The 19,468-nt window shown below is 39.1% G+C and overlaps 1 protein-coding gene across 4 annotated transcripts in view; it reads left to right on the top strand.

Moving 5' to 3' along the window:
- The window catches only part of SPART (spartin), an 86,492-nt gene that overhangs the window by 14,995 nt on the left and 52,029 nt on the right, over positions 1-19,468 (top strand). For 2 of the 4 annotated variants that reach the window (XM_027774084.1, XM_006154173.3), the window contains exon 1: positions 17,028-17,138. The exons of 1 other annotated variant lie outside the window; for it this stretch is intronic. The gene's annotated coding sequence lies outside the window, so the exon portion shown is untranslated. Of the gene's footprint in view, positions 1-16,800; positions 16,953-17,027; positions 17,139-19,468 lie in introns of those variants that run through there. One more of the 4 variants, XM_006154174.3, reaches the window with a different exon arrangement.

Here is a 19,468-nt window from a genome sequence, read left to right as displayed (position 1 = left end):
GGAAGAACTGACTCTTTAAAAAGAATTGGGGGTTAGCCAGTGGCATGATGGTTAAAGTGGCTGGATCATAAATGGTCCTGGACCTGGCAGCTTGAAAAATATGCTGACGAGGGGTAGCAGGTGGCATGGTGGTTGGAGTGCAGGACTCCCACATGGTCGACTATAATTTGAGTCCTAGATCTGGAGGCTTGAAACTCATGCCAGGCATGTTTGTGTGCATGCCCAAAATCTTGGGTGGAAAATGGAGGAGAAGGGATTGTGGAGCCATCCCCCCTGGGGATTTCTCAATTTCTGTCTCCCTGTCTCTCTGCCAAATGCACATGTCCTGTAGCAAAAATCTCTCAGAAAAAAAGAGAAGAAAAACATGCTGGGTATGTGTGTATGCATGCCCAAAATCCTGACAGGAGAATAGAGGAGAAGGTAGTGCAGTGTGGCAATCCTCCTTGTCTCCAGGAAGTACATGTGCCCTATATTTAATTGTTTTAAAAAATTAACAATGGGAAAAGGTACATGGAGTGAAGCCCAGGAAAAATCAGGTAGAAGCGCCAATATATCCTCTCCCATTGGAGTTTTATAGAATGCTTAATTGGTCTGGCAATGATGTATGATTTGTTAAAAAGGGAAGCTCATCCAAGCCTTGGTGTCCAGAATTTTTACTTGCGGTCAATCATAGGTATGCAGATTCCAGGTCTCCAGAGCACAATTGGTGTTCTCCATAAACCACATCATTTGCATAAATTACCTGAGTCAACTTGGGTCCATGGCCTTAGGCATAAGGCATTCAAAAAATGCTCTAGAATATTCCAAGGGTTCCAAGTTCGTTTTCAGTAGGGCCACCAGGTGGCATAGTGGTGAAGGTGCTGGACTCCTACATGATTGACAGCGGTTCGAGTCTCGGACCAGGTGGCTTGAAACTCACACCAAGTACATGTGGGTGCGTGCCCTAAATCCTGAGAAGAGAATGAAGGAGATGGGATTGTGGAGTGGGCATTTCCCCCTGAAATGTGATTTCTCACTTTCTGTCTCTGTTTCTCTGGCAAGTTCATGTGCCCTATAGCAAAAATCTTTCAAACGAAACAAAACAAAAAACTCATTTCTTGAGAACCGAGTTCTTAGGGCCAATCCTCAACAGAAGACTTTCTTGGGACTATGAAGGGTTTGACCAACTCAAATGCTCTAAATTATTAATCTTTTCCTGAGCAAAGAGAGATAATTGTTTTAAGACAGGGATGTTCAGTGTGGGCATCTTATGGTGGAGAAAATCCTCCTTTTACTTCTCTTCGTATCGCTCTCATCAACAAAGGACATCAAAGAGATGTTGTTAATCAACTAATTGGCTTATTAAAACATGGCATAGATTTCTTTTGATTGACATGCTTTACATGGGGAGGAATGGATTGTGATCAGCCATTCCCAAGTGTCATCTAAAGTCATTAAAATTTATAAAACACAGATAAAATCTGTGAGAAAGGAAAAAGCATCCTCTGACATCTGGAGCAGAACTGGTACTACTAGCTACATTTCGTGTTGCTAGGAGCCGGTCTGGTACTTATACCTAGGCTTTGGGCTTATTTCATTGAACCTGAACAATTTTACAGAATATTCTGTGAAAGATAAGGATAAAAAAAAATCCACTCTATAAACAGACCTGAACAGATAATATGAATGCTATCTATGCCACAAAAATAACCAAACACCCACCAAGTTTGGTTCATAAGAGTGCTTGCTGCTTCCTTACTAAATAGTGTGGCTCTAGTCTTCTCTGCTTATAAATAAGCTTTATTAAGATCCCAATCACAGGATTATCCCTGATTCCTGATAGCGCCCAATTCAGAGCAAAGCCTCACTTTATTATATCCACCCCGAAATCACTTAACACAAATCCAGATCTTATAATGTGTCCTTTCTAACACCTTCTTATTTCTCTCTCTCTCTCTCTCTCTTTTTTTTAGAGCTTTTTGCTACAGGGCATGAGTGTAAGCTGGAGACATAGAGACAGAGAGCAGAAAATAAGAGATCACCCCCCAGAGGGAATGGCCACTTTCCCAATCTCTTCTCTTCCATTCTCCTCTCATAATTTTGGGCACATGCTCACATGTGCGTGGGGTGAGTTTTAAGCCTCCAGGACCAGGACTTGAACCACGGTCAGCTACATGAGAGTCCAGCGACCTAACTATTACATCATCAGCTGGTCCCCACCTTATTTCTTATAGTTTCCTATGATATACGTTCTCCCTGAATTAAATGAGTAATAAACCCAATTTGTTCAAACTTCAAGGATGTTCTTGATGGTCTTTGCCTAGAGGGCACTTCTTATAGAAGACCTGAGGCACTCTTCAAAATATCCAAGTGTTTCCCGAGGACACCTTTACCTTTGCTTTCCTGAATTTAGTTCAGTTCAGGGGTTCTCATAACATCATTCTTTGTCTTGCTCTGCACATATTCATCTTGCTCTGTACCATATAAATGAGATGGCGAATGAGCCTCTTTCTAATATATATAACCAGAACAAAACAAAACAGCTTTTTTTTTTGTAAACTACACTAATGGATTTAGGAGATTTAGGCTTCTTACATCACAATAGGAAAAACAATAACAAACGTAAAATGTGAAAACTTTGTTCTGAGTCTTTTGCTTACCCATCATGTTGCTTGGTTTCTTTCTTCTCAATTTTCTTACTCCTCATTCCTCCCTTCATCTACTACAAACCTCTGCTCATTTCTAAGGTAGCTGTGGTTTTACAAGTACTGTATTTTTCACATTTGTCTTTTATTTGCCTATAAGCAGCTTACCAAGGTACTCTTTTAAGGCAACACAGTTGCTGTAAGAAGAATTTTGGTGTCTGGTATTAAATTCCATCCCACTACTCTGTTTTATGCATGAGTAAGGAGAAAATAAGACAGTTCACCAAACAAGCTATTAGCTTCTTTGTAACATAATATAAAAAGTAGGATTCAGGAGCAGGCATGTGGCATGGTGATTAGGGCACTGGACTCCTACATGGCCGACCATGGCTTGCACCCAGGACCCAGAGGCTTGATAGTAACACCAGGCTGTGTTCATGTGTCCAAAAATTTTTTTTTTCTTTAATAGAGATTTTTGTTATAGGGGGTATGTGCTCACCAGAGAGGAAGAAAGAGACAGAGAGACAGAAAGCAAGAAATCATCCCCCAGATGGCCACACCAAATTCCTTTCTCCTCCATTCTCCTCTCAGGACGTGTGCATGCATGCCCAGCATGAGTTTTAAGCCACCAGTTTCTGGATTCGAACTGCAGTTGACTGTGTGAGTCCAGTGATATAACCATTATGCCATCTGCTAGTCCCATATCCAAAATTTTGAGAGGAGAATGGAGGAGAAGAAATTGTGGCATGGTCATTTCTCCCTGCCCCCATGGTTATTTCTCACTTTCTCTGTTACTCTCTGGCAGGCACATGTGCCCTATGGCAAAAACCTCTATAAAAAAGGTGGGGGGGGACAAAAGGTCTGATTTGGCTAGAATAATGTCAAATCAGCCAAATCAAATACTAGCAGGAAGTATTAATGAACTGTTTTGATACTTTAATCAATAAATTGATTTTCTTATATAGTTTGCTATAGGACATATGTGATTGCAGGAGAGAAGCAAAGAGAGAGAGAAGGAAAGTGAGAAACTGAGGTAAGAGGCAGAGACCCTTAAAAATATAATTAGAGTATAGGCCCAAAATGGAATCACAAAATGGCTTATTGTAAGATGAAGACACGATAGTTCGGCAGCAACTCAGCTCTCATTGAACTGCTTGCTCACAAAAAATGGCTTGCAGCAGTGACTCAATGATCAACCCAGGCAGCATACCTAAAGCAAATATAGCAATTAAAACTTTTCCCAGGTCTCACCACATCCTGAGAAGAATATAATGGTATTTAGGGCCTAAAAATTTTTAGACAGAGAATCTTATGGTCTTCATACCCACTCCAAATTAAGAGAAAAACAACCAGCCCCATCTAACATGTGACTCCCACCATGAGGGGAATGCATGCATAAATCTCTCCTGAAACTAAGCCTGGGCAAAGCCCCTCCTGATCAAAATTAAAACTCCTCACCTCAATTCCTCTTCAGCAATCTGTTTCCCAGGGTTCCTTCCTGCCTGGGAGCTATTCTCTCCTTTAATAACTCAGCTTTGCTATCCCTTGTTTGTGTCTGTGTCTCTAATTCTTCATGAGTGTGAGACAAAAAGTTGGGTTTGCTGCTGTCCTGCATTGGATATTGGGCCTACATATTCTGTGTAAAAATCATCCCTTACAGGGGATGACCATACTGCAATCCCTTCTCCATTTTTTTTCTGGAAATTTTGGGGACACAGGCACAAATGTCTAGAGTGTTTTTCAAGTAGCGGGGTCCTGGAATTAAACTTTTCAGTCTGATATGTGAGATCCAGCCCCCTCAGCCAACACAGTACTGGCTGGCCCAGATTGCCTTTTTTAAGAATAAGTATATTTGCTGAAGAAAAGACTGAATATTTGAAATTATGACATACAAAGTTTATGTTTGTATCTGTGACTCTATGAGTATGCATAAGAAATTACTCTTTTCTATTTATTATTCAATTTTTTAAAATGCTACATCTGTTCATTATTCATTATATTTGGTCTACATGGGAAAAATCATACTGTAGTTAAAAAAATCACAATTATTGACCTTGTGTCAAATGTATGCTTTTCACATAATAAAGAATTTAAGGAAGAAAAATATAATGAGATCATAGAGCAAAGTCTAACCTCATGTAGAACTTTGGGACATTATTATCATATTATTCCTCAACATAATTTATTTACTAGGAGTTTTATTTTATGCCAAGTCATTCATTGATTTCAACGTGAGCTTGGAGCAATTAGGTTACATCATTGGTGGTTACTTGGGTCAGTTGTGAAATGGATGTCCTAATATCCAACTCAATTTGTGACTAAAGTGATTTGGACATTTCTCATTTTAATGACATTTATTATTCAGACATACCATCTGAATTTTCTAAAACCCTTTGACAATATTATATAATAGATGAAAACAAAAAATATGTTTTAAGTATGTTGATTAAAAAACATGGACAGGGGACCAGCAGTTGGCATAATGGCTATGTCGCTGGACTCCCACATAGTGGAACGCAGTTCGAGTCCCAGACCCGGTGTCTTAAACTCAACACCGGGTGCGTGTGTGTGCATGCCCAAGATCCCAAGAGGAGAATGGAGGAGAAGGGATTGTGGCGTGGCCATCCCCCTTGGGGGGGGGATGATCTCTCGCTTTCTATCTCTCTGTCCCTCTCTGTCTTTCTGGCAAGCGCACACGCCCTATAGCAAAAGCCTCTCAAGAAAAAAAAAAAGAAAAGAACGTTAAAAACCATCATCAGGGCCATCAGGTGGCATGGTGGTTAAGGGCACTGTATTCCCACATGGCCAAGCACAGTTCAAGTCCTGGACCTGGTGGCTTGCTTTCTCTCTTTTCCTTTCTCTCTCTCTGTGTCTCTCTCTGGTCAAATTTTAAAAAATAAATAAATAATTACAAATAGAATGAAATAAATAATTCTTTACAAAAAAACATGGACAACTTGAATGAAATTAAATCTAGCATAATTTATGATGGAACTTTTAGCAAATTCATCTAACTAAAATGCAGACTTCTACACAATAGTCTTTGGCATAATTACACAGAAGTTGTAATTATGATGAATACCGTATGCCTAAATATCACTTCTAACATTCACTAAAGCAGATTTTCCTTCTGAGTACACTTACATTATCCAAATAACGTTATATATAATATTGCTCCTTTTATTAGTGGCAGTGTGACAGGGTTAAAATAGAATTCACATTTATTCTTTGTACTGTGAAGTAAATTTACAATTAGGACAAAATAACTTAATCATAATGAAATCAGAGTTAGACTTTAAAAAATAATTTGCATGGAACAAAACCACTCTTTGTCAATCATTAAAGTATTTCAGGGCTAACTGATGGCAGGTGGTTGGGGTGGCTGGATCCCACATGGCCAACTATACAGTTCAAGTCCTGACTCTGACACATTTGAAACCCATTGACCTATGTGCACGAGTGCCCAAAATTCTGAGAGGAGAATGGAGGAGAAGGGATTGTGGCGTGGCTTTTCCCCCTGAGGGGAGCTTTCTCACCCCCCTTCCCTCTGTCCATTCTCCCCTGACTCTTTCCAGAGGGTACAAGTACCCTATGGCAAATTTTTTTAAAAAAATTCAGCAAGGAGAGAAAAATACCAAATATTATTACTAATACCTACTGAGTGCCAAATTTAAATGAGTTATTTCAGTTAATTTAGATAACTGCCTTAAAAGTTTGGTTAATACATTCATATATAACAGATAAGAAAACAGATTCAGAGTGGTTAAGTAATAGCAACTGTGAGTCGAAGGTGGATTCAAACCCAGGAACTTGGATTCCAGAACCAGTGGTTTTAGGCATCCATCTATAGGTATGTAACAGTTACATCTTCAACTAGGGTATGTATACTGCTGGTATGCAAAATTTCTACAAAGACAGCAGTTTTAATACAATTTCTAGATCTTTAACTTTGGTATTTCCTCACATCTCTTTTTCTGCTTCTTTCACATTAAAATTACTCTCATTTTACACAAGAAATGCACTACTCTCACCTCCCTAAATCTTTCTTAGATACATTATTCAGGGTACCAAAACCTCAATAGTGACAAAAGGACTATTTGAAAGTCTATGTTGGGGGTGGTAAAGAGAGTGGGGAGATAGATACTGGTGCAGAGATAAAGCTCAAGCTCTGGAAGACTGATTCACATGGGAGGGCTCTGTGTTCTTGTCTGGAGAGCTCCCTGAGTATGCTATGGGGGTCCATGATCCAGTGCTGACTGAAGCTGGGAGTGATCATGGTATTAAGATAATTTGGGGGAATGCAATTCCTCTGTCTCTTTTTCTCTGTCTCTCTTACTCATGAAAAAAATATTTTAAATCCTCTTTTTGGGACCAGCAGTTAGCATAATGACTATGTTGCTAAACTCCCATGTAGCCAACCCAAACCCGGTGGCTTAAACTCACACTGACTGGACGCGTGTGCTTGCGTGCCCAAGATCCCGAGAGGAGAATGGAAGAGAAGGGATTGCGGCATGGCCATCCTCCCTGGGGGGCGATTTCTCACTTTCTGTCTCTCTGTCTATCTCTGTCTTTCTGGTGAGCACACGTGCCTGATAGCAAAAACCTCTCCAAAAAAAAAAAAAAATCTTCTTTTTGGAAATCCTCCTCCAAACCACCATAAACAAACCTTAGGGCTTGCTACCTTTCCCCATCTTAGACACCTACATTTTAGGTAAAGTCTTTAGAAAAGAGGACCATCTTTTTGGGATGTTACTAAATCAGATATGGGATGCAGGAAGGGTATGCATAATGACAATTCTTTTTTTAGAATTAGTTATTTAATTTTACTTATTATTTTTTAATTTGACTAGAGGGAGGGAAAGCGAGAAAGCAAGCCACCAGGTCTGGAACCTAAATCATGGTTGGCCCAACGCCTTAACCACCACGCCACCTGCCAGACCCTAAAAATGGCTATTTAATGGCCTCACCAAACTGTTTCAGTTCTTTACTATTGTTAATGAATGTACTACTTTTGAGGAGAATCTGGTGAGGAAAAAAAAGGAAAATAATAAACAAACAGAAACAGAGTCGGGGGAGAAAATTTGTAAGTTAAGTATTAGCAGCTGCTCTATAACCAATTAATCCTAGCCTGGGATGCCCAAATGAAATGACCAAGTCTAATCTTGTAAACAAAGTTCTACAGGGACCAGCAGTTAGCGTAATGGCTATGTCGCTGGACTCCCATGTAGTCGACCATGGTTCGAGTCCCGGACCTGGTGGCTTAAACTCACGCCGGGCACGTATGCATGTGTGCCCAAGATCCCGAGAGGAGAATGGAGGAGAAGGGATTGTGGCATGGCCATCCCCCCTGGTGGGTGATTTCTCGCTTTCTGTCTCTCTGTCTCTCTCTGTCTGTCTGGTGAGCGCACGTCCCTTATAGCAAAAACAAACAAAACAAAACACCAAAACTCTCGAAAACAAGCAAACAAACAAACAAAAAAACCCAAAGATGTACAGATAATGGAGAGTATTTGTCTATGAAATGCTTTAAACAGGGTATACGTGGTGTGTCCAAATAGCTTAAAGTAAATAAACCTGAAATTTATGAATATATGTGGAATGGTACACGAGAAAATCTCAGTTTCTGTCATATAATTATCTATGTATCTGGAAAGAGTTTATGACTCACATAGCTCCCTTGTGTAAGTGATAGCTGGTATACCTTACTTAGAGATCGCATGTGCCGGAGCCATGTTCTAAGATGGGTTGATGATTTCAGACATCTCTGTTATTTTCACGTTACTGAGTCGAACTTTCATCCTTGTCAGTCTGATTGGACAAAGTGAGTTTTTCTTTTACCTCAGTTAAGATAAGATTCATGTTAAAAAAAAACGTTTTACATGCTTTCAAACAGAAGCAATCATCTTTTGCTTATCTCAAGCACTACTTCATGGTCAGCAGATGTATGATGCTCACTGCTTTCACAAATTGGGTGGCCCTCTGTAAGAAAAGAATACAAAATTAGGAACAAAACTGAATCACAAAATGTACAAATTTTAATAAGCTGACAAATACTATAGACATCATAAAATAAAGAAAAAAAATTAAGGAAAATTTATTTCAGCATTATATTTTAACATCCAAAATGTCAAAAGCTTTTCCAATTATCAGATTTGGAAAGAGCACTTATATAGGCCTTGACTAGGCATTGATGAGCAAATAAAATCCTTTCTTACTACTTTTTCTAAGTCTGATAGCTAGAAAAATTTTCCACAGATCAGCTTCTGGTCCTACACACTTCAAACCTTGTTTCTTTTCTACCCACATACTTTTGATGCTGGGCACTGTAGGATACAATTACAAAGCAATATAACGCTTTACCCATGTCTTTCTTTTAGAGTTCCAGGTAAGCCAGCAGGTACTAGTAGGGATTTCCTGGAAGTCTCTACCATACCACTGTGGCTAGTAATAACTTAATATACATGGAAGCTACTGTGCACATAAGTAAATCTCACAAAAAATTTAAATATATTTCTAACTTTTTACTTAGATCCCAAAAATGTTCCCAGCCATTTCAACCAAGGACAAGAAGAGAAGTAAAACAGAAAATGTCAGTAGTCTTAACTGATGTACTATAGACTTTTTATTTTACTGAATTTTATAAAAATATGTGTGGCTATGGGAGTACATTTCAAGCACTGCCTTGGCAGAAGCTTGTACAAGCAACGGGTCCTAACGGTTACTCAGGTAAGACATCATTTCAATAAAATTGAAATGTTTTTCAGGGCAAAAAAAAATAACCATTATACAAGATGAAACTGAGAGATGAGATTTTTTTTTTTTTTGAGAGGTTTTTGCCATAAGGCGTGTGCGCTTGCCAGAAAGACAGAGACAGAGAAAAAGAAAGCGAGAAATCACCCCCCAGGGGGATGGCCATACTGCAATACCTTCTCCTCCATTCTCCTCTCCGGATCTTGGGCACCCATGCACACGCGCTCGGCGAGTTTTAAGTCACCAGGTCTGGGACTCGAACCATGGTCGACTACATGGGAGTCCAGTGACATAGCCATTACACTAACTGCTGGTCCCAAGAGATGAGATTTTTAACATGATTTCAGGTTTGTCCTGCATTTTAAAAGGCATTAAAGCCTAACCTAATAAGATTTTCTCTTAAAAGTGTGAGGAGCTCTGCAGAACATTTCCCAGAGAAAGTGGTGAATATAATTAAAATAAACACAAAAATACTTAAAATTCTCAGGAAATGGTCCTAAGGGTACACAGCAAATGAAAAGTTTATTTAAAAAAAAAAAAAGAAAGAAAAAAGAAAGAAAGAAAAGGAAGGAAGGAAGGGAGGGAGGGAGAGGGAGAGGGAGAGGGAGAGAGAGAGGAGAAAGAAAAAGGGGACAGAAAGAAAGAAAGAGAAAAAAACGACTGAAACTTAGTAAGAACAGCAAGAGTCTGTGTATGGGATCTTAATCAAGACCTGTTACTGCACTCTCCCCTGGGAAAATACCTGGGAATCAGTAAGGCAGAAACTCCACCTGAGGCTGTTAAAGCCCAAATCCAGGGCTCCCTTTTCCAGCACTAGTAAATTGGAGGAATATTTTCCCAGGAAAGGAAGGGTGCCAGCATTGGATTCCCACCTCTTCTACTTATTGCTGAAGTTCCAGAGGAGAGGGGCTGAAAGGTAAGGTTCCCTTCTGCCCAGTCACCAGGTGGAGTGGGACAAGATTGTGAATGTATGGCATCACTGAGAACACTCGGGCCCCTGATTGACATCTTTGTAAAGTTTTTTTTGGTGTACTTCTCAGAAATTGAGAGCATGAATATCTATAGTGACTTTTTAACAAATATTTTTGCAGTCAGGTAATTTCCAATTTTTTCATTTGAAGAACTAGAAGAAGAATCTATTGGATTAAAAAAAATCATGTGTTATGTCATGAAGTGATTTGGGGCATCTAATTTGGAAATAGTTTAAAGAACTGAATAAAATGCTATATAAAATCCCTTCTAGTCCATATTCCATTCTATTTTGTTTACATGGACAGGTTTTTAATTTTTACATTTATAAATACTCAAAGCAGAATAGAATCAATACTAAATCCTGTACTGCAATACCTTCTCCTCCATTCTCCTCTCCGGATCTTGGGCACCCACACTGCAATACCTTCTCCTCCATTCTCCTCTCGGGATCTTGGGCACCCACGCACACGCGCTCGGCGAGTTTTAAGTCACCAGGTCTGGGACTCGAACCATGGTCGACTACATGGGAGTCCAGTGACATAGCCATTACACTAACTGCTGGTCCCAAGAGATGAGATTTTTAACATGATTTCAGGTTTGTCCTGCATTTTAAAAGGCATTAAAGCCTAACCTAATAAGATTTTCTCTTAAAAGTGTGAGGAGCTCTGCAGAACATTTCCCAGAGAAAGTGGTGAATATAATTAAAATAAACACAAAAATACTTAAAATTCTCAGGAAATGGTCCTAAGGGTACACAGCAAATGAAAAGTTTATTTAAAAAAAAAAAAAGAAAGAAAAAAGAAAGAAAGAAAAGGAAGGAAGGAAGGGAGGGAGGGAGAGGGAGAGGGAGAGGGAGAGAGAGAGGAGAAAGAAAAAGGGGACAGAAAGAAAGAAAGAGAAAAAAACGACTGAAACTTAGTAAGAACAGCAAGAGTCTGTGTATGGGATCTTAATCAAGACCTGTTACTGCACTCTCCCCTGGGAAAATACCTGGGAATCAGTAAGGCAGAAACTCCACCTGAGGCTGTTAAAGCCCAAATCCAGGGCTCCCTTTTCCAGCACTAGTAAATTGGAGGAATATTTTCCCAGGAAAGGAAGGGTGCCAGCATTGGATTCCCACCTCTTCTACTTATTGCTGAAGTTCCAGAGGAGAGGGGCTGAAAGGTAAGGTTCCCTTCTGCCCAGTCACCAGGTGGAGTGGGACAAGATTGTGAATGTATGGCATCACTGAGAACACTCGGGCCCCTGATTGACATCTTTGTAAAGTTTTTTTTGGTGTACTTCTCAGAAATTGAGAGCATGAATATCTATAGTGACTTTTTAACAAATATTTTTGCAGTCAGGTAATTTCCAATTTTTTCATTTGAAGAACTAGAAGAAGAATCTATTGGATTAAAAAAAATCATGTGTTATGTCATGAAGTGATTTGGGGCATCTAATTTGGAAATAGTTTAAAGAACTGAATAAAATGCTATATAAAATCCCTTCTAGTCCATATTCCATTCTATTTTGTTTACATGGACAGGTTTTTAATTTTTACATTTATAAATACTCAAAGCAGAATAGAATCAATACTAAATCCTGTCCCATTCTAGAAATAAATAATCATCATTTGCAAATATATGAACTAATTGGAAAAAAGTTCTTTGACCTCAAGATATATCTTCACTAAATATGTACTCATTATTCAGAAACTATTTATCTGAACTTAGAATACATATAACACAAATAATAATCATTTAATCCAGGATACATCTTTTACATTGCTTTAGAAATCATTTACATACATAAATTTCATTTTAAGTGTACCATTCAGTGAATTTCAATATACTTAACGGAGCTATACAACTGTCAACACTTCTATCACTGAAAAGCTTCCTTCCCATTTACGGTCAGTTTTAATCACTAACCCCAGCTTTAGGCAAACACTGTATCTACTCTGTCTGTATGTAGTTAACTTTTTAAACAAATCATAAAAATAAATTCATACACTGTTCTTTTACATACAGCTTCTTTCACTGAACATAGTGATTTTAGGTTTATCCATGTTCTGACATATATTAATACTTTATAAATTTTTATAAATATTTTATTATATTAATATGCTGCCTTTAAAAAATCATGTCAGTTGATGAATATTGGGTTTTTTTAAATAATGCTTCTATGAGCATCTGTGTACAAGTGTACCTATATACTCTGTATTTGTATAAGTGTTTCTATCATTTTATTTCTATTATTTTAATTCGATGTATTCTATTTTCAGAATGAGAAAGGAATCTGCATCATTTCGATCCTGAGTTTAATATTATAAATGTAAAAGCTGAAAACCTGTGTACCTAAATAAAACAAACAGAAGTGGAAAGAGTTTATAACCTGAGTATTATTCAAGTTTTTTAAATCAAAAGAAAAGTTGTTCACATAATTATACTTGGAAGTGGAATAGAGATTAATAGATAAGTCATATGGTATTTCACTGAATAACTTTTTAAGAAAAAGTCAGATTGAGGACCAGCAGTTAGCGTAATGGCTATGTCACTGGACTCCCATGTAGTCGACCGCGGTTCACGTCCCAGACCCGGTGGCTTAAAACTCACGCTGGGCGCGTGTGTGTGCGTGCCCAAGATCCCAGGAAGAGAATGGAGGAGAAGGGATTGCGGCGTGGCCATCCCCCCTGGGGGGTGATTTCTGGCTTTCTGTCTCTCTGTCTCTCTCTGTCTGTCTGGCGAGCGCACACGCCCTATAGCAGAAACCTCTGCAAAAAAAAAAAAAAAAAAAAAAAAAAAGCCAGATTGAAGAAAAAAGAAAAAGTCAGATTTTTTTTAAGGTTGCATAATTTATATTCCTACCAGCAATGCAAGAGGGTTACAATTTCTCTCTCTCTCTCTCTTTTTTTTTTTTTTTTTTTTTTTGTTGTAAGAGGTGTGCATTCACCAGAGCAGAAGAGAGACAGAGACAGAGACAGTGAGAAATTCAGGCCATGAGGCAATTCCTTCTTCTCTATTCTCTTCCTGGGATCTTGGGAATGCACACAGACATGCCAGGTATGATTTCAAACCACTGAGCCTGGGACTCAAACTGTAGTCAGCCACGTGGGAGTCCAGCGACAAAACCACTACATCATCTGCTAGCCTCTCTCCATATTCTTGCCAATACCTGCTACTCTTTTTTATCATAACCATTCTAGCGGTTAAGAAATCACATCTCACAGTGGTTTTAACCTGCGTTTCCCTAAAGACTAATGACATTGGTCATCTTTTTGTGTGCTTCCTAGCTATATGTGTATTTTCTTTGGAGAAATGTCTACTTAAACCCCTGGGTAATTTTTAAATTACGTTTCCTACTTTTTAACCAATTACTTGTGGTCTTTGTTTATCTTAAATACAAATCAAATGTAGTGATTTTTAAATATTTTCTTACAGTCTGCAGGTTGTCTTTTAAATTTTCTGATGGTACCTTTTCAAGACCACAAGATTTTAATTTTGATAAAGTCCAACTTCCCAGTGTTTCATTGCTTATACGTTTGATGTTATAGCTAAGAAATCATTGTTTAACCCATGTTTATGAAGATTTATCATTATATTTTCTTCTAAGTATTTTATAGTTTTATCTCTTGCATTTAGGTCATGATCCACTTTTGTGCAGATTTTTGTGAATCATGTGAGGTATGTGTCCAAATTCACCTTTTTGCAAAGACATCATATTGCCCCATTTGTTGAAGACACTTTTTCATTGAATTTTCTCGGTACTACCAGCAGATGGCAATAGCGGTTACATAGCTGACCACTGTTCAAGTACTGAACTGGTGACTTAAAACTCTTAAAACTCACACTGGGTGTAAGTGGGTGTGTGCCCAAGAACCCATGGAAGAGAATGGAGAAGGGATGTGGCATGACCATATCCCCTGAGGGGTGATTTCTCACTTTCCTTCTCACTGTCTCTTTTCTCTTGGGGAACACACATGCCCTAAGGCAAAAACTTTTTAGACAAAATAAATTAAAAAATAATAAGTAATACTTGATTTTTCTTGGTACCTTTGTTAAAAGATAGCACACTGTAAACACAAGGGGAATGTTTCTGGGCTCCAAATTCTATTCTGTTGCTCAATTCTGTTCTAAACATGTCTCTTCTTGTGTCAATACCATACCGACTTGATTACTGAAGCTGTGTAGTAAGGTTTAAAATTGTGAAATGCAAGTTCTCTTTCTTTTTTTGTTTTGTTTTGCTTTGATATGATATTGTTTTGCCTACTCTGAGTAGCCTTGAATTTCCAAGAATTTGAGAAATTTTAAGATCAGATTTCCAGTTTCTGTAGGAAAGTCAACTGAGATTTTTAGGGGGATTATGTTGAATCCATAGACTCATCTTAGTAGTAGTATTATTTTAATGATACTAAATCTTAATCCATAGACATAGAATATTTTTCCATAGTTCTTTCAGCAGTACTGTAGAGTTCTCAGTACACAAGTCATGCATTTATTTTGTTAAAGTGACTTCTAGGTATTTTATTTTTCTTGCCATATTGTGAATGGATTTTTTTTTCTTTTTTCTTTTAATTTTTTATTTAAAAAAGGATCTTAACTGGGTTGCCCAGGCCAGCCTCAAGATAACAATCTTCCTGCCTTAGCCTCTTCAAGTTGCTGAGATTATAGGTGCAAATCACCACACCCATGCTTTATGTTGGACCAGGAATCTAACTTTGCCTTTTAAATTATCCCAGCCTGTACAGCACAGTGTCTTAAAAGCATGCACCACCACAGCTGGGCCCAGTGAAGGGAATTAATTTTTTTTCCTGTGTGTTCTTGCTCACATGACGAAACACTATTAATTTTTTTTTAAGAAATATTTTATTTGCTATTATTGTTATTTTAAATTTGACTGGAGAGAGAAAAAGGGAAAGCCAGAAAGCGAGCCGCAGGCCCGAACAGATCATGTTGGCCATGTGGGGAGTCCAGCACTCTAAACCCTGTGCCCTGCCAGCCCTGAAACACTATTTTTGTGTGACCTTTTATCCTGCAACTTTGATGAATTCTATGTGTTAATTCTTCTATAGTAAATTCTTTAGTGTTTTCTGTATTAATCATCTTGTTTTTTATAAATTTTACATTTTAAAACATCATAGCTATTGGAAAATAAAACAAATTTAACAAATTATATTTAGGAGGCCCAGGAGATGGCATAATGGTTACATCACCAAACTCCTACCTAGTCAACCATGGTTTGAGTTTTGAATCTGGCAGCTTAAAACTCACACTGGGCATGTGTGTATGCATACCCAAAATCCCAAGAGGAGAATGGAGGAGAAGGGATTGTTCAGTGGCGATCCCCCCAGATTTCCTGCTTTCTCTCTCTCCCTCTGTCTCTCTGGCAAAGTGCACATGCCTTATAGAAAAAACATCTTCAAAATTATATTTAAATGTACTTATTTATAGACATATATAGTAATCATCAATAAAAGGCATGCAAGAATAAAGAAATACTACACTGAGATAAAATTTCACAATGTGGAATGGAAATAAAAAAGAAAAGGAATAATAAAAAATTTCCTCCTATTTAAAAATAATGGTGGTGGGCAACAAATTATTTGATAGATTAAAAAGTTATACAACCATTTTATTCTAAAATGTGAATTTACAATGAAACAGAAACATCATCCATTGCTACTATTTAAGTCCGATGAAAAATTTCGATGACCAATCAAAAACTATGGGAGAAGGTACACAATCAGTTTTTCAGAATTCCTTCAGTGGTATAAGTGCCAAATTATTTGATATCACTGAATTAATTTATAACTCCATAATAAGTTCTAATCTTTGGGATGATTATCTTTCTGAGATTTGATGGAACTACCAAATAGTCCCCAATTTTAAATTAAAAAAAACAAACAAACTTTCTAGTAGTGGTCAAATCGTTTCCAGCATTAATTCTGAATGACGGGAGTAATAATTCATCTGAACAAGTCACTGCCATCCTTACAGAAGTCTTAAGTCTTATGCTAAGGCACGACAAATAGATTTTTAAAAGATATGTGTATCCATGGGCATACCTTTTTCATACGTATTCTTTTACAATTTTAAAGAACTTTTGGAAAAAAAGTCAAGTATGTGCACTTTGATTTTCCTCTTTTAACTTTTCATGATCCTAAATGGTATTACTACAGATGCTAATTTATCATTCAGAGTCAGAAATAGAACATTTTTTACATTTGGTACAGATTTTTAGCGCGTACACACACTCTATTGAGACTTTCAACATAGTGATGCGGGCTTTTGCAGGTTAACGACCTCTGCATACAGCAGTCACAAATGTTAGGTTCCAGCCAAGTGGAGGAAAGAATTAACTTTTTGTTCTCCCAGCAGGCTCCCCCTAGAGGCCTCATGCTCTCACAGCCCAGGGCTCGTCCCTGCTTGGTCTGAGGCCTCGATTCCACGGAGGAGAAACAAAGTGCGCAGGCGCAGGGGCGGGCGACGGGGCCGCTGGAGCCCCAGGTCGGGGGTCCGGGTTGACCCGCGATTCACGAGGTCCTCTCAGGCCTGCCCGCCCTGCTTTTCTCTTCCGGTCGAGTTTTACGGCGACTCCCGGCCGACTGACGTGCTCTGGCACCCTTAGGTCAGAGAGCCCAGAACGTCCGCGAGGGGGGCCGGCTGCGAGTCAGTGGGGCCGGCCCGTGAATGGCGGTCACGTGCGCCGTCACGCTCGGGCCCAGTCGCGGGAGCGGGGCCGGCGCGGTCGCGTGACGTGGCGCGCTGCGGTGCGCGCGACCTGGAACGCTTCGTGAGCTCCCGGCGAGCGCCAGTAAGGCTCTGGGAACTTCGGGACCCAACCGGGCGCGTGAGCGTCCTGGGGCTCCGTGAACGAGGCCCGGGTGTGGACGAAGGGCCCAGGTGGCGGGGCCCTCATCCAAGTCCCAAAAATGGAGCTCCTTTCATTAAAGAGGCACTTTGGAGTCAGACTAGTTAGATAAGTTGTGCGTAGTAAACACCCCCCCCCCCACACACACACCCCTCCTATCTGTGAAACTTTCGCGCCCCTCCTCTCCGTTTTCCTCTGAGACCGAGGGCATACACCCCACGCCCCTGCACACATACCCGTCGGCATCGCGAGCCCGGGCAGTCCCTAGTTAACGTTGTTGCTCCCATGCCAGTTGTTTACAGTGCTTCTAAAATCGCAGTGATTATTCACTCTGCCAACGTTTACTCTTCCTGAAAGTTCCTAGCCATTCTCTGCAGATAAGTCTCACAGCCAACAGCAATTGTATTGGGAAGGGACAGAGTATGATTTTACTCTTTCGAATTCATCTGTTAATGTTCACTGAGAGCTGAAGCTTGCAGGAATCCCTCCGACCTAATTCTGGAAAACGTTTCTGTTGGAATGCACACTGTTCCGTGACGCCACATTGTTGCGTTATTGTAGGGGAGGCCCAGCTTTCCACTTTAGTGGCACTGCATTCCTCTTCTTGTCTCGGGTATACTCGAGGTTTGCTTTCTTGTGTTACGGCTTAAAGAATGTACGCTGAAGACTGTTGCCTCTGAAATGATGGCCTCAGTTATTGAAGAATTTAACATTTTTTTTGTTTGAAATTTCCAAAAGCAAAGAAAAGATAGTATAAGAATGTTCCTAATTATAAATAGAACTATTTTCTCATTGATGCTGCTTTATAATAGATTTAATTTAGTGGTTTAATATTTTCCCTTTTGAAACAGGTAGCCTTCCTGTTATTTGGTATGTGCTTTGCGTCTCACCTGTGGAGCTTTCTGAACCATTCATGTTGATAGTTTTCTTTTTCTTTTTTATTTTATTTATTTACTTATTTATTTATTTTTGGAGAGGTTTTTGCTATAGGGCATGCGCACTCCCCAGAAAGACAGAGACAGAGCGAGAAAGCTAAAATCACCCCCCAGGGGGGATGGCTACGCAGCAGTCCCTTCTCCTCCATTCCCCTCTAGGGATCTCGGGTGAGTTTAAGTCACTGGTCCCAGACTCAGACTGCGGTCGACTACATGGGAGTCCAGTGACATAGCCATTAGGCCAGCAGCTAGTCCCGATAGTTTTCTTAATAAGCCGGAATGGAGTAGGACCCTACGGGGAAATTGCATACAGATTAGTAATATAAAACACCTTTTCTTTTTCATAATGCTGACTAGATATATCAGCAGGCGTCAGGGGACCTTCTAGTTCTCTGTCAGGATATGAACGCTATAACCAATTAAAGACTAAGTGTATACTACTTTCAGTGTTTACAGGATGGAGCTAAATTGCCCAGTGTTTTGATTCACAATTTCACTTTTGCTTTTGTTTAATTATGTTTACATACATTTAGTTATGATTAAAACAAATGTGTTTATTAGAACGTTTAAAAAATTAGAGATTAAGGACCCTACATGGGTATCTGGAAAACATCGTTTGTAATTAAACTGTTATTTTGATATAGCTACTGTTTGTTTAGAACTTTAGATGGACATTTTAGCGTCTTCACTCTGAACTTTGAAAATTAAAATATGTGAGATAATTTAATAGTTTTTTTTTTCATCTTTTCAGAACACTTGATAAACAATTGTGCTTACAATATAACAGGCCTCTACTATTTTACTATTCTGATCCTCTGTACCCTAATTAAGGTGGAGTGTACACTGCCCCCTGGTGTTTGGAGAAGGAGGAATTGGAATCTGTGGAAAGGGGAGGCATTCTAGTAACACAACAACAGGATAAAATTTCTGGGAAATGGATGATTGGATGATCAGTTTTGATAGGGGATTTAGGGTAAAGTAAGGTGGATCTCCATATGGTCAATTTTATGTGATATTTTCTAAATTGCGAATTGAATATATTTTTTTTTACTTTTATTTATTCCATTTTTTATATACATTCAATCACATTGTTTAGCTTACAGAGTGAACATTTCAATATGTGAACATTTCTCCCCAGTCCAGTTGATCAAAACATCAACAGATAACACCACACCTCCTCATCCTGTCAATGCTCTGCCTCTGTACCCCTCCTCCAAATGTCCTTCCCTAGGCCCCACTCCTCCACACACACCACATCTGGCATTCACACCCATCTCTTGTGTTTGTATGTCTTTTAGTCAATCAGTTTCAGTCATAGAGTGCAGACACTCAGTATAT

The sequence above is a fragment of the Tupaia chinensis genome, unplaced genomic scaffold (genome assembly GCF_000334495.1).
Source record: "Tupaia chinensis unplaced genomic scaffold, TupChi_1.0 Scaffold000402_1, whole genome shotgun sequence".
In the NCBI taxonomy this organism is placed as follows: domain Eukaryota; kingdom Metazoa; phylum Chordata; class Mammalia; order Scandentia; family Tupaiidae; genus Tupaia; species Tupaia belangeri.
This window is presented reverse-complemented; position numbering and strand designations above follow the sequence as displayed.